This window comes from Oncorhynchus tshawytscha, unplaced genomic scaffold, assembly GCF_018296145.1.
Source record: "Oncorhynchus tshawytscha isolate Ot180627B unplaced genomic scaffold, Otsh_v2.0 Un_contig_3338_pilon_pilon, whole genome shotgun sequence".
Taxonomy (NCBI): Eukaryota; Metazoa; Chordata; class Actinopteri; order Salmoniformes; family Salmonidae; genus Oncorhynchus; species Oncorhynchus tshawytscha.
This window is the reverse complement of record NW_024609575.1, coordinates 3901-18430: the sequence shown is the minus strand read 5'-3', so window position 1 is coordinate 18430 and position 14530 is coordinate 3901. Positions and strand designations below refer to the sequence as shown.

General features: G+C 42.8%; 1 pseudogene; it reads left to right on the top strand.

Moving 5' to 3' along the window:
• The window catches only part of LOC112216908, a 32993-nt pseudogene extending 18695 nt beyond the window's left edge, over positions 1-14298 (top strand).
• Positions 14299-14530: the final 232 nt, after the last annotated feature.

Sequence of the window (14530 nt, the reverse complement as noted above, 5' to 3'; positions counted from 1 at the left end):
TAATATTTCACCACTGGGTGGAATGTCTCTAGTATAATATTTCACCACTGGGTGGAATGTCTCTGTCTGTAGTATAATATTTCACCACTGGGTGGAATGTCTCTGTCTGTAGTATAATATTTCACCACTGGGTGGAATGTCTCTAGTATAATATTTCACCACTGGGTGGAATGTCTCTAGTATAATATTTCACCACTGGGTGGAATGTCTCTAGTATAATATTTCACCACTGGGTGGAATGTCTGTCACCACTGGGTGGAATGTCTGTAGTATAATATTTCACCACTGGGTGGAATGTCTGTAGTATAATATTTCACCACTGGGTGGAATGTCTGTAGTATAATATTTCACCACTGGGTGGAATGTCTCTGTCTGTAGTATAATATTTCACCACTGGGTGGAATGTCTCTGTCTGTAGTATAATATTTCACCACTGGGTGGAATGTCTCTGTCTGTAGTATAATATTTCACCACTGGGTGGAATGTCTCTGTCTGTAGTATAATATTTCACCACTGGGTGGAATGTCTCTGTCTGGGTGGAATGTCTCTGTCTGTAGTATAATATTTCACCACTGGGTGGAATGTCTGAGTATAATATTTCACCACTGGGTGGAATGTCTCTGTCTGTAGTATAATATTTCACCACTGGGTGGAATGTCTCTGTCTGTAGTATAATATTTCACCACTGGGTGGAATGTCTCTGTCTGTAGTATAATATTTCACCACTGGGTGGAATGTCTCTGTCTGTAGTATAATATTTCACCACTGGGTGGAATGTCTGGAATAATATTTCACCACTGGGTGGAATGTCTGTAGTATAATATTTCACCACTGGGTGGAATGTCTCTGTAGTATAATATTTCACCACTGGGTGGAATGTCTCTGTCTGTAGTATAATATTTCACCACTGGGTGGAATGTCTCTGTCACCACTGGGTGGAATGTATAATATTTCACCACTGGGTCACCACTGGTGGAATGTCTCTGTCTAGTATAATATTTCACCACTGGGTGGAATGTCTCTGTCTGTAGTATAATATTTCACCACTGGGTGGAATGTCTCTAGTATAATATTTCACCACTGGGTGGAATGTCTCTGTCTGTAGTATAATATTTCACCACTGGGTGGAATGTCTCTGTAGTATAATATTTCACCAGTATAATATTTCCACTGGGTGGAATGTCTCTGGTGGGTGGAATGTCTCTGTCTGTAGTATAATATTTCACCACTGGGTGGAATGTCTGTAGTATAATATTTCACCACTGGGTGGAATGTCTCTAGTATAATATTTCACCACTGGGTGGAATGTCTCTAGTATAATATTTCACCACTGGGTGGAATGTCTAGTATAATATTTCACCACTGGGTGGAATGTCTCTGTCTGTATATAATATTTCACCACTGGGTGGAATGTCTCTAGTATAATATTTCACCACTGGGTGGAATGTCTCTAGTATAATATTTCACCACTGGGTGGAATGTCTCTAGTATAATATTTCACCACTGGGTGGAATGTCTGTAGTATAATATTTCACCACTGGGTGGAATGTCTGTAGTATAATATTTCACCACTGGGTGGAATGTCTGTAGTATAATATTTCACCACTGGGTGGAATGTCTCTGTCTGTAGTATAATATTTCACCACTGGGTGGAATGTTTCACCACTGGGTGGAATGTCTGTAGTATAATATTTCACCACTGGGTGGAATGTCTGTAGTATAATATTTCACCACTGGGTGGAATGTCTCTAGTATAATATTTCACCACTGGGTGGAATGTCTGTAGTATAATATTTCACCACTGGGTGGAATGTCTGTAGTATAATATTTCACCACTGGGTGGAATGTCTGTAGTATAATATTTCACCACTGGGTGGAGCTCTTGAGTCATGAAAAATACTGGTGCCTCATTCTCTCTGTGAAGAGTGACGTTTTATTTGTTTGCTTTGTGTGTGTGTGTGTGTGTGTGTGTTCTGTGCTGAAAGCCTGTAATGACAGAATGATTGCATGTTTCCACATGAGCAGCGAAGCACATCAGACACATTACAAACACTGCACTGCATCTAACACACACACACAGACACACACACTATATTTTTCTCTCATGACTACCCCAGTGTTTGATGTACACTGAGTGGCCAGATTATTAGATACATCACCTTGTTCACCAAAATAGATGGTTCCTACAGACAGGGAGTCTATATAAAGCAGGCAGACAGGCATCGAGGCATTCAGTTACTGTTTGATTGAACGTTAGGATGGGAAAACGAGTGACCTGAGAGACGTTGAGCGTGGTATGGTCCTCAGTGCCTGCTGCACCGGATCCAGTGTTTCAGAAACATGGCTGTACCTAATAAACTGTGTGAATTGAATGTTAAATGGTGCAAGTTTTCTCGTTCTCTCTCCCATACGATACTCTCACATAGCATTACCCCCCTCTCTCCCATACGATACTGATACATAGCATTACCCCCCTCTCTCCCATACGATACTCTCAAATCAAATCAAATCAAATTTTATTGGTCACATACACATGGTTAGCAGATGTTAATGCGAGTGTAGCGAAATGCTTGTGCTTCTAGTTCCAACAATGCAGTAATAACGAGCAAGTAATCTAACTAACAATTCAAAAAAAAACTACTGTCATACACAGTGTAAGGGGATAAAGAATATGTACATAAGGATATATGAATGAGTGATGGTACAGAGCAGCATAGGCAAGATACAGTAGATGATATCGAGTACAGTATATACATATGAGATAAGTATGTAAACCAAGTGGCATAGTTAAAGTGGCTAGTGATACATGTATTACATAAGGATGCAGTCGATGATATAGAGTACAGTATCAACGTATGCATATGAGATGAACAATGTAGGGTAAGTAACATTATATAAAGTAGCATTGTTTAAAGTGGCTAGTGATATATTTACATCATTTCCCATCAATTCCCATGATTAAAGTGGCTGGAGTAGAGTCAGTGTCATTGACAGTGTGTTGGCAGTAGCCACTCAATGTTAGTGGTGGCTGTTTAACAGTCTGATGGCCTTGAGATAGAAGCTGTTTTTCAGTCTCTCGGTCCCAGCTTTGATGCACCTGTACTGACCTCGCCTTCTGGATGGCAGCGGGGTGAACAGGCAGTGGCTCGGGTGGTTGATGTCCTTGATGATCTTTATGGCCTTCCTGTAGCATCGGGTGGTGTAGGTGTCCTGGAGGGCAGGTAGTTTGCCCCCGGTGATGCGTTGTGCAGACCTCACTACCCTCTGGAGAGCCTTACGGTTGAGGGCGGTGCAGTTGCCATACCAGGCGGTGATACAGCCCGCCAGGATGCTCTCGATTGTGCATCTGTAGAAGTTTGTGAGTGCTTTTGGTGACAAGCCGAATTTCTTCAGCCTCCTGAGGTTGAAGAGGCGCTGCTGCGCCTTCTTCACGATGCTGTCTGTGTGAGTGGACCAATTCAGTTTGTCTGTGATGTGTATGCCGAGGAACTTAAAACTTGCTACATTACCCCCCCCCTCTCTCCCATACGATACTCTCACATAGCATTACCCCCCTCTCTCCCATACGATACTGATACATAGCATTACCCCCCTCTCCCATACGATACTCTCACATAGCATTACCCCCACTCTCTCCCATACGATACTCTCACATAGCATTACCCCCCTCTCTCCCATACGATAATCTCACATAGCATTTACCCCCCTCACATAGCATTACCCCCTCTCTCCCATACGATAATCTCACATAGCATTACCCCCTCTCTCCCATACGATACTCTCACATAGCATTACCCCCCTCTCTCCCCATACGATACTCTCACATAGCATTACCCCTCTCTCCCCATACGATAATCTCACATAGCATTACCCCCCTCCCATACGATACTCTCACATAGCATTACCCCCTCTCCCATACGATACTCTCACATAGCATTACCCCCTCTCTCCCATACGATACTGATACATAGCATTACCCCCCTCTCTCCCATACGATAATCTCACATAGCATTACCCCCTCTCTCCCATACGATAATCTCACATAGCATTACCCCCCTCTCTCCCATACGATAATCTCACATAGCATTACCCCCTCTCTCCCATACGATAATCTCACATAGCATTACCCCCTCTCTCCCATACGATAATCTCACATAGCATTACTCCCCCTCACATAGCATTACCCCCCTCTCTCCCATACGATACTCTCACATAGCATTACCCCCCTCTCTCCCATACGATACTCTCACATAGCATTACCCCCCTCTCTCCCATACGATAATCTCACATAACATTACCCCCTCACATAGCATTACCCCCTCTCTCCCATACGATAATCTCACATAGCATTACCCCCACTCTCCCATACGATAATCTCACATAGCATTACCCCCTCTCCCATACGATAATCTCACATAGCATTACCCCCTCACATAGCATTACCCCCCCTCTCCCATACGATACTCTCACATAGCATTACCCCCTCTCTCCCATACGATAATCTCACATAGCATTACCCCCTCACATAGCATTACCCCCTCTCTCCCATACGATAATCTCACATAGCATTACCCCCTCTCTCCCATACGATAATCTCACATAGCATTACCCCCTCTCTCCCATACGATACTCTCACATAGCATTACCCCCTCTCTCCCATACGATAATCTCACATAGCATTTACCCCCCCCACATAGCATTACCCCCCTCTCTCCCATACGATACTGGTACATAGCATTACCCCCTCTCTCCCATACGATACTCTCACATAGCATTACCCCCCTCTCTCTCTCACATAGCATTACCCCCTCTCTCTCCCATACGATACTCTCACATAGCATTACCCCCTCTCTCTCCCATACGATACTCTCACATAGCATTACCCCCCTCTCTCCCATACAATAATCTCACATAGCATTACCCCCTCTCTCTCACATAGCATTACCCCCCTCTCCCCATACGATAATCTCACATAGCATTTACCCCCCTCACATAGCATTACCCCCTCTCTCCCATACGATACTGATACATAGCATTACCCCCTCTCTCCCATACGATACTCTCACATAGCATTACCCCCCCTCTCTCTCTCACATAGCATTACCCCCTCTCTCTCCCATACGATACTCTCACATAGCATTACCCCCCTCTCTCTCCCATACGATAATCTCACATAGCATTACCCCCCCACATAGCATTACCCCCCCCCCATACGATACTCTCACATAGCATTAGCATAGCATTAGCATAGCAACCATAGCATAGCAACCATTAATAAACTGTCACGGTGTTTAACAGGGTAGTAACCACTAATACACAGGGTAGTAACCATTAATACACAGGGTAGTAACCAGTAATAAACTGTCACGGTGTATAACAGGGTAGTAACCACTAATACACAGGGTAGTAACCAGTAATAAACTGTCACGGTGTATAACAGGGTAGTAACCACTAATACACAGGGTAGTAACCAGTAATAAACTGTCACAGTGTTTAACAGGGTAGTAACCACTAATACACAGGGTAGTAACCAGTAATACACAGGGTAGTAACCAGTAATAAACTGTCACAGTGTTTAACAGGGTAGTAACCACTAATACACAGGGTAGTAACCAGTAATAAACTGTCACAGTGTTTAACAGGGTAGTAACCATTAATAAACTGTCACAGTGTTTAACAGGGTAGTAACCAGTAATACACAGGGTAGTAACCATTAATAAACTGTCAGTGTTTAACAGGGTAGTAACCATTAATACACAGGGTAGTAACCATTAATACACAGGGTAGTAACCATTAATACACAGGGTAGTAACCATTAATACACAGGGTAGTAACCATTAATAAACTGTCACAGTGTTTAACAGGGTAGTAACCATTAATAAACTGTCACAGTGTTTAACAGGGTAGTAACCATTAATAAACTGTCAGTGTTTAACAGGGTAGTAACCACTAATACACAGGGTAGTAACCAGTAATACACAGGGTAGTAACCATTAATAAACTGTCACAGTGTTTAACAGGGTAGTAACCACTAATACACAGGGTAGTAACCATTAATACACAGGGTAGTAACCAGTAATAAACTGTCAGTGTTTAACAGGGTAGTAACCAGTAATACACAGGGTAGTAACCAGTAATACACAGGGTAGTAACCAGTAATAAACTGTCAGTGTTTAACAGGGTAGTAACCAGTAATACACAGGGTAGTAACCAGTAATACACAGGGTAGTAACCAGTAATAAACTGTCACAGTGTTTAACAGGGTAGTAACCAGTAATACACAGGGTAGTAACCAGTAATACACAGGGTAGTAACCATTAATAAACTGTCACAGTGTTTAACAGGGTAGTAACCACTAATACACAGGGTAGTAACCATTAATAAACTGTCACAGTGTTTAACAGGGTAGTAACCATTAATAAACTGTCAGTGTTTAACAGGGTAGTAACCAGTAATACACAGGGTAGTAACCATTAATACACAGGGTAGTAACCACTAATACACAGGGTAGTAACCATTAATAAACTGTCACAGTGTTTAACAGGGTAGTAACCATTAATAAACTGTCACAGTGTTTAACAGGGTAGTAACCAGTAATACACAGGGTAGTAACCACTAATAAACTGTCAGTGTTTAACAGGGTAGTAACCATTAATACACAGGGTAGTAACCATTAATACACAGGGTAGTAACCAGTAATACACAGGGTAGTAACCAGTAATACACAGGGTAGTAACCATTAATACACAGGGTAGTAACCATTAATACACAGGGTAGTAACCATTAATACACAGGGTAGTAACCATTAATACACAGGGTAGTAACCATTAATACACAGGGTAGTAACCATTAATACACAGGGTAGTAACCATTAATACACAGGGTAGTAACCATTAATACACAGGGTAGTAACCATTAATAAACTGTCACGGTGTATAACAGGGTAGTAACCATTAATACACAGGGTAGTAACCATTAATACACAGGGTAGTAACCATTAATACACAGGGTAGTAATCACTAATACACAGGGTAGTAACCAGTAATAAACTGTCACAGTGTTTAACAGGGTAGTAACCACTAATACACAGGGTAGTAACCACTAATACACAGGGTAGTAACCACTAATACACAGGGTAGTAACCAGTAATAAACTGTCAGTGTTTAACAGGGTAGTAACCATTAATAAACTGTCAGTGTTTAACAGGGTAGTAACCACTAATACACAGGGTAGTAACCACTAATACACAGGGTAGTAACCACTAATACACAGGGTAGTAACCAGTAATAAACTGTCACAGTGTTTAACAGGGTAGTAACCATTAATAAACTGTCACAGTGTTTAACAGGGTAGTAACCAGTAATAAACTGTCACAGTGTTTAACAGGGTAGTAACCACTAATACACAGGGTAGTAACCAGTAATACACAGGGTAGTAACCAGTAATAAACTGTCACAGTGTTTAACAGGGTAGTAACCAGTAATAAACTGTCACAGTGTTTAACAGGGTAGTAACCACTAATACACAGGGTAGTAACCACTAATACACAGGGTAGTAACCACTAATACACAGGGTAGTAACCAGTAATAAACTGTCACAGTGTTTAACAGGGTAGTAACCATTAATAAACTGTCACAGTGTTTAACAGGGTAGTAACCATTAATAAACTGTCAGTGTTTAACAGGGTAGTAACCATTAATACACAGGGTAGTAACCATTAATACACAGGGTAGTAACCATTAATACACAGGGTAGTAACCATTAATACACAGGGTAGTAACCATTAATACACAGGGTAGTAACCAGTAATACACAGGGTAGTAACCAGTAATAAACTGTCACAGTGTTTAACAGGGTAGTAACCATTTAATAAACTGTCACGGTGATTAACAGGGTAGTAATCACTGCTCCAGACTGTGTAATTTGAGAAGGGAAGCTGGTGGAAATCATTTTAATAGTTTGTCTTTAAGGACTTGAAAGAATAGAATCTTCCGGAGAGTTTAGATTCAGCAATTTTCGCAAATGGCACCTGATTCCCTATGGACCCTGGTCAAAAGTAGTGTTCTATATAGGGAATAGGGCTCTGGTCAAAAGTAGTGTTCTATATAGGGAATAGGGCTCTGGTCTATAGTAGTGTTCTATATAAGGAATAGGGCTCTGGTCTATAGTAGTGTTCTATATAGGGAATAGGGCTCTGGTCTATAGTAGTATTCTATATAGGGAATAGGGCTCTGGTCTATAGTAGTATTCTATATAGGGAATAGGGCTCTGGTCTATAGTAGTGTTCTATATAGGGAATAGGGCTCTGGTCAAAAGTAGTGTTCTATATAGGGAATAGGGCTCTGGTCTATAGTAGTGTTCTATATAAGGAATAGGGCTCTGGTCTATAGTAGTGTTCTATATAAGGAATAGGGCTCTGGTCTATAGTAGTGTTCTATATAGGGAATAGGGCTCTGGTCTATAGTAGTGTTCTATATAGGGAATAGGGCTCTGGTCTATAGTAGTGTTCTATATAGGGCTCTGGTCTATAGTAGTGTTCTATATAGGGAATAGGGCTCTGGTCTATAGTAGTGTTCTATATAGGGAATAGGGCTCTGGTCTATAGTAGTGTTCTATATAAGGAATAGGGCTCTGGTCTATAGTAGTGTTCTATATAGGGCTCTGGTCTATAGTAGTGTTCTATATAGGGAATAGGGCTCTGGTCTATAGTAGTGTTCTATATAGGGCTCTGGTCTATAGTAGTGTTCTATATAGGGAATAGGGCTCTGGTCAACAGTAGTGTTCTATATAGGGAATAGGGTGCTTCTTTAGTAACCGACGGTGTTGGTTAATTGAGCTGCTGTATTCGAGCTCCATCAGTTAAGCTTTAGGACTGGAGACTGGAGCACTTTGACAAGCTGTGTGATCTCTTTAGAACCTACCCATCTGTCTGTTCTCTCACACTAATTATTCCTCATCTCTCTTCCCTCTGTCCTCCTCTCTTCCCTCTCTCCTCCTCTCTTCACTCTCTCCTCCTCTCTTCACTCTCTCCTCCTCTCTTCACTCTCTCCTCCTCTCCTGCTCTCTCTTCCCTCTGTCCTCATCTCTCCTCCTCTCTTCTCTGTCCTCATCTCTCCTCCTCTCTTCTCTCTGTCCTCCTCTCTCCCCTCTCTCCTCCTCTCTCTTCCCTCTCTCCTCCTCCTCTGATCTCTCTTCCCCCTGTCCTCTCTCCTCCACTCCTGCTCTGTTCCCCCTGTCCTCCTCTCTTTCCTGCTCTCTGTCTCAGCAGGGTAGGAGGTTGCTCTCTCTCAGCAGGGTAGGAGGTTGACGTGGTTTATCAGAATGTCTAATCCATGACGTCTGTCTCTCTGAGCTCTATGGATAAACATGCAGTGTGTTAACTGTGTGTTGTGTCCCCTACAGCACACCAGAGGATCTGTCCTCCTCTCTGTCCTCTGTCCTCCTCTCTGTCCTCCTCTCTGTCCTCCTCTCTCCTCTGTACAGTGTGTTAACTGCGTGTTGTGTCCCCTGCAGGACACCAGAGGATCTGTCCAGAGAGGTGATTCAGATCCAACAACGAGAGATCGCTGTCAAACAACACAACTACACTCTCACCAGCAGGTAACACACACATCATGATGCTGCATCAGCTTCTTCATATGCCACACCTGGATTGATTATCTTGGCAAAGGACAAATGCTCACTAATAGGGATGTCACTTTAACGTTTTAAGTTATATATTTGTTCTGTTTAGTTAGCGTGCTATAGAACTATAGGTATCAGATGCTCTGTTAGCGTGCTATAGAACTATAGGTATCAGATGCTCTGTTTAGTTAGCGTGCTATAGGACTATAGGTATCAGATGCTCTGTTAGCGTGCTATAGAACTATAGGTATCAGATGCTCTGTTTAGTTAGCGTGCTATAGGACTATAGGTATCAGATGCTCTGTTAGCGTGCTATAGAACTATAGGTATCAGATGCTCTGTTAGCGTGCTATAGAACTGTAGGTATCAGATGCTCTGTTAGCGTGCTATAGAACTGTAGGTATCAGATGCTCTGTTAGCGTGCTATAGAACTGTAGGTATCAGATGCTCTGTTAGCGTGCTATAGAACTGTAGGTATCAGATGCTCTGTTAGCGTGCTATAGAACTATAGGTATCAGATGCTCTGTTAGCGTGCTATAGAACTGTAGGTATCAGATGCTCTGTTAGCGTGCTATAGAACTGTAGGTATCAGATGCTCTGTTAGCGTGCTATAGAACTGTAGGTATCAAATGCTCTGTTTAGTTAGCGTGCTATAGAACTATAGGTATCAGATGCTCTGTTTAGTTAGCGTGCTATAGAACTATAGGTATCAGATGCTCTGTTAGCGTGCTATAGAACTATAGGTATCAGATGCTCTGTTTAGTTAGCGTGCTATAGAACTATAGGTATCAGATGCTCTGTTTAGTTAGCGTGCTATAGAACTATAGGTATCAGATGCTCTGTTAGCGTGCTATAGAACTATAGGTATCAGATGCTCTGTTTAGTTAGCGTGCTATAGAACTATAGGTATCAGATGCTCTGTTTAGTTAGCGTGCTATAGAACTATAGGTATCAGATGCTCTGTTAGCGTGCTATAGGACTATAGGTATCAGATGCTCTGTTAGCGTGCTATAGAACTATAGGTATCAGATGCTCTGTTAGCGTGCTATAGAACTATAGGTATCAGATGCTCTATTAGCGTGCTATAGAACTATAGGTATCAGATGCTCTGTTAGCGTGCTATAGAACTATAGGTATCAGATGCTCTGTTAGCGTGCTATAGAACTATAGGTATCAGATGCTCTGTTAGCGTGCTATAGAACTATAGGTATCAGATGCTCTGTTAGCGTGCTATAGAACTATAGGTATCAGATGCTCTGTTAGCGTGCTATAGAACTATAGGTATCAGATGCTCTGTTAGCGTGCTATAGAACTATAGGTATCAGATGCTCTGTTAGCGTGCTATAGAGCTATAGGTATCAGGTGCTCTGTTAGCGTGCTATAGAGCTATAGGTATCAGATGCTCTGTTAGCGTGCTATAGAACTATAGGTATCAGATGCTCTGTTTAGTTAGCGTGCCATAGAACTATAGGTATCAGATGCTCTGTTAGCGTGCTATAGAACTATAGGTATCAGATGCTCTGTTTAGTTAGCGTGCTATAGAACTGTAGGTATCAGATGCTCTGTTTAGTTAGCGTGCTATAGAACTATAGGTATCAGATGCTCTGTTTAGTTAGCGTGCTATAGAACTGTAGGTATCAGATGCTCTGTTAGCGTGCTATAGAACTATAGGTATCAGATGCTCTGTTTAGTTAGCATGCTATAGAACTATAGGTATCAGATGCTCTGTTAGCGTGCTATAGAACTGTAGGTATCAGATGCTCTGTTTAGTTAGCGTGCTATAGAACTGTAGGTATCAGATGCTCTGTTAGCGTGCTATAGAACTATAGGTATCAGATGCTCTGTTAGCGTGCTATAGAACTATAGGTATCAGATGCTCTGTTAGCGTGCTATAGAACTATAGGTATCAGATGCTCTGTTAGCGTGCTATAGAACTATAGGTATCAGATGCTCTGTTAGCGTGCTATAGAACTATAGGTATCAGATGCTCTGTTTAGTTAGCATGCTATAGAACTGTAGGTATCAGATGCTCTGTTAGGGTGCTATAGAACTATAGGTATCAGATGCTCTGTTTAGTTAGCGTGCTATAGAACTGTAGGTATCAGATGCTCTGTTAGCGTGCTATAGAACTATAGGTATCAGATGCTCTGTTAGCGTGCTATAGAGCTATAGGTATCAGATGCTCTGTTAGCGTGCTATAGAGCTATAGGTATCAGATGCTCTGTTAGCGTGCTATAGAACTATAGGTATCAGATGCTCTGTTAGCGTGCTATAGAACTATAGGTATCAGATGCTCTGTTTAGTTAGCGTGCTATAGAACTATAGGTATCAGATGCTCTGTTTAGTTAGCGTGCTATAGAACTGTAGGTATCAGATGCTCTGTTTAGTTAGCATGCTATAGAACTATAGGTATCAGATGCTCTGTTTAGTTAGCGTGCGGTATCAGATGCTCTGTTTAGTTAGCATGCTATAGAACTATAGGTATCAGATGCTCTGTTAGCGTGCTATAGAACTGTAGGTATCAGATGCTCTGTTTAGTTAGCGTGCTATAGGACTATAGGTATGATGCTCTGTTAGCGTGCTATAGAACTATAGGTATCAGATGCTCTGTTAGCGTGCTATAGAACTATAGGTATCAGATGCTCTGTTTAGTTAGCGTGCTATAGAACTATAGGTATCAGATGCTCTGTTTAGTTAGCATGCTATAGAACTATAGGTATCAGATGCTCTGTTTAGTTAGCGTGCTATAGAACTGTAGGTATCAGATGCTCTGTTTAGTTAGTGTGCTATAGAACTGTAGGTATCAGATGCTCTGTTAGCGTGCTATAGAACTCTAGGTATCAGATGCTCTGTTAGCGTGCTATAGAACTATAGGTATCAGATGCTCTGTTTAGTTAGCGTGCTATAGAACTATAGGTATCAGATGCTCTGTTTAGTTAGCGTGCTATAGAACTATAGGTATCAGATGCTCTGTTAGCGTGCTATAGAACTATAGGTATCAGATGCTCTGTTAGCGTGCTATAGGACTATAGGTATCAGATGCTCTGTTAGCGTGCTATAGGACTATAGGTATCAGATGCTCTGTTAGCGTGCTATAGGACTATAGGTATCAGATGCTCTGTTTAGTTAGCGTGCTATAGGACTATAGGTATCAGATGCTCTGTTAGCTTGCTATAGAACTGTAGGTATCAGATGCTCTGTTTAGTTAGCGTGCTATAGAACTACAGGTATCAGATGCTCTGTTAGCGTGCTATAGGACTATAGGTATCAGATGCTCTGTTAGCGTGCTATAGAACTGTAGATATCAGATGCTCTGTTTAGTTAGCGTGCTATAGGACTATAGGTATGATGCTCTGTTAGCGTGCTATAGAACTGTAGGTATCAGATGCTCTGTTTAGTTAGCGTGCCCCCCAGCTCTCCTTCTTTCTCTCCCCCTCCTTCCCCCTCCCCAGCTGTCCTTCTTTCTCTCCCCCTTTCCCCCTCTCCTTCTTTCTCTCCCCCTCCTACCCCTTCCCCAGCTCTCCTTCTCTCTCCCCCTCCCACCCTTTCCCCAGCTCTCCTTCTTTCTCTCCCCCTCCTTCCCCAGCTCTCCTTCTTTCTCTCCCCCTCCTTCCCCAGCTCTCCTTCTTTCTCTCCCCCTCCTTCCCCAGCTCTCCTTCTTTCTCTCCCCCCCTCCTTCCCCAGCTCTCCTTCTTTCTCTCCCCCTCCTTCCCCAGCTCTCCTTCTTTCTCTCCCCCTCCTTCCCCAGCTCTCCTTCTTTCTCTCCCCAGCTCTCCTTCTTTCTCTCCCCTCCTTCCCCAGCTCTCCTTCTTTCTCTCCCCCAGTAGTGTGGGTTTGATCTAAATAGTCAGACAGCTAATTAGACTCATCTTGACTTCGTTAGTACCGCTACACTAATCCCCAGCATAGAGGTGTGTGTTTCTGTGTGTGTTTGTGCTCGTCGTTAGCTAACGAGCTACCCTCTCTTGATCCATACGGAGCTAATTATGAAATATAACACTGTTTAGAAGCACTAGATAACGAGGAGAGATGGAGTGCAGGGGGAGGGTGGAGAGGGAGGAGGAGGAAGCCGGAACGAGAAGGACTGAGGAAAGTAGAGAGAACAGGGAGGATATCTCTCCTTCCTCTGTGTTCACTTCCCTTCACTGATTTGAAAGGAAATGAGGTTTAGTGAAGCCTGGTGGAAGCTTCCTCTTGTTCATTCCTCCCAATCCAATGCTTTAAGATTAGTGGGAAGCAGTGAACAGGTGCACACTTAGGGACAATGTATAATTAATGGAACGCACCCATTAAGAGGGACTGAAGAGAAAGAGGGGGGTTTAGAGTCCCCCTTGTCCTTCTCCCCCAGGCTGGCCTCCAGGCGGAGCTGTTGTCTACATTCTAAAGCTCTCTCTCCCCCAGCTGTAGGTCAGTGGAGCGTTCTAAGGCTGACCTCCAGGGGAGCTGTTGTCGCTACGTTCTAAAGCTCTGGAAGAACAGAAGAAGAGGGAGACCCAGGAATCACTGGTCAGACGACTACAGAAGAGAGTGTTGCTGCTCACCAAGGTAGTGTGTGTTTGTGTGTCAGATGAACTGGTGGAAACTACTGTCTCTGTGGCCGTTCTGAAGGAAGTCAAGAGGTAGTTTAGCGAGCTGACGCTAACTACAGTAGACTTTATCATTGCGCTAACGCTAGTTAGCATTTTTGCTAGATAGCAACTGCCTTCAAACTGCCCGTGGAGACCATCTACATGGTATCCAGGAGTTCATGTGACTCTGGGGAAGTAGATTAAGGGCCCCTACCAGTATCCTGACATCCCCTTTAAGGAGGCTCAGACCATCTACATGGTATCCAGGAGTTCATGTGACTCTGGGGAAGTAGATTAAGGGCCCCTACCAGTATCCTGACATCCCCTTTAAGGAGGCT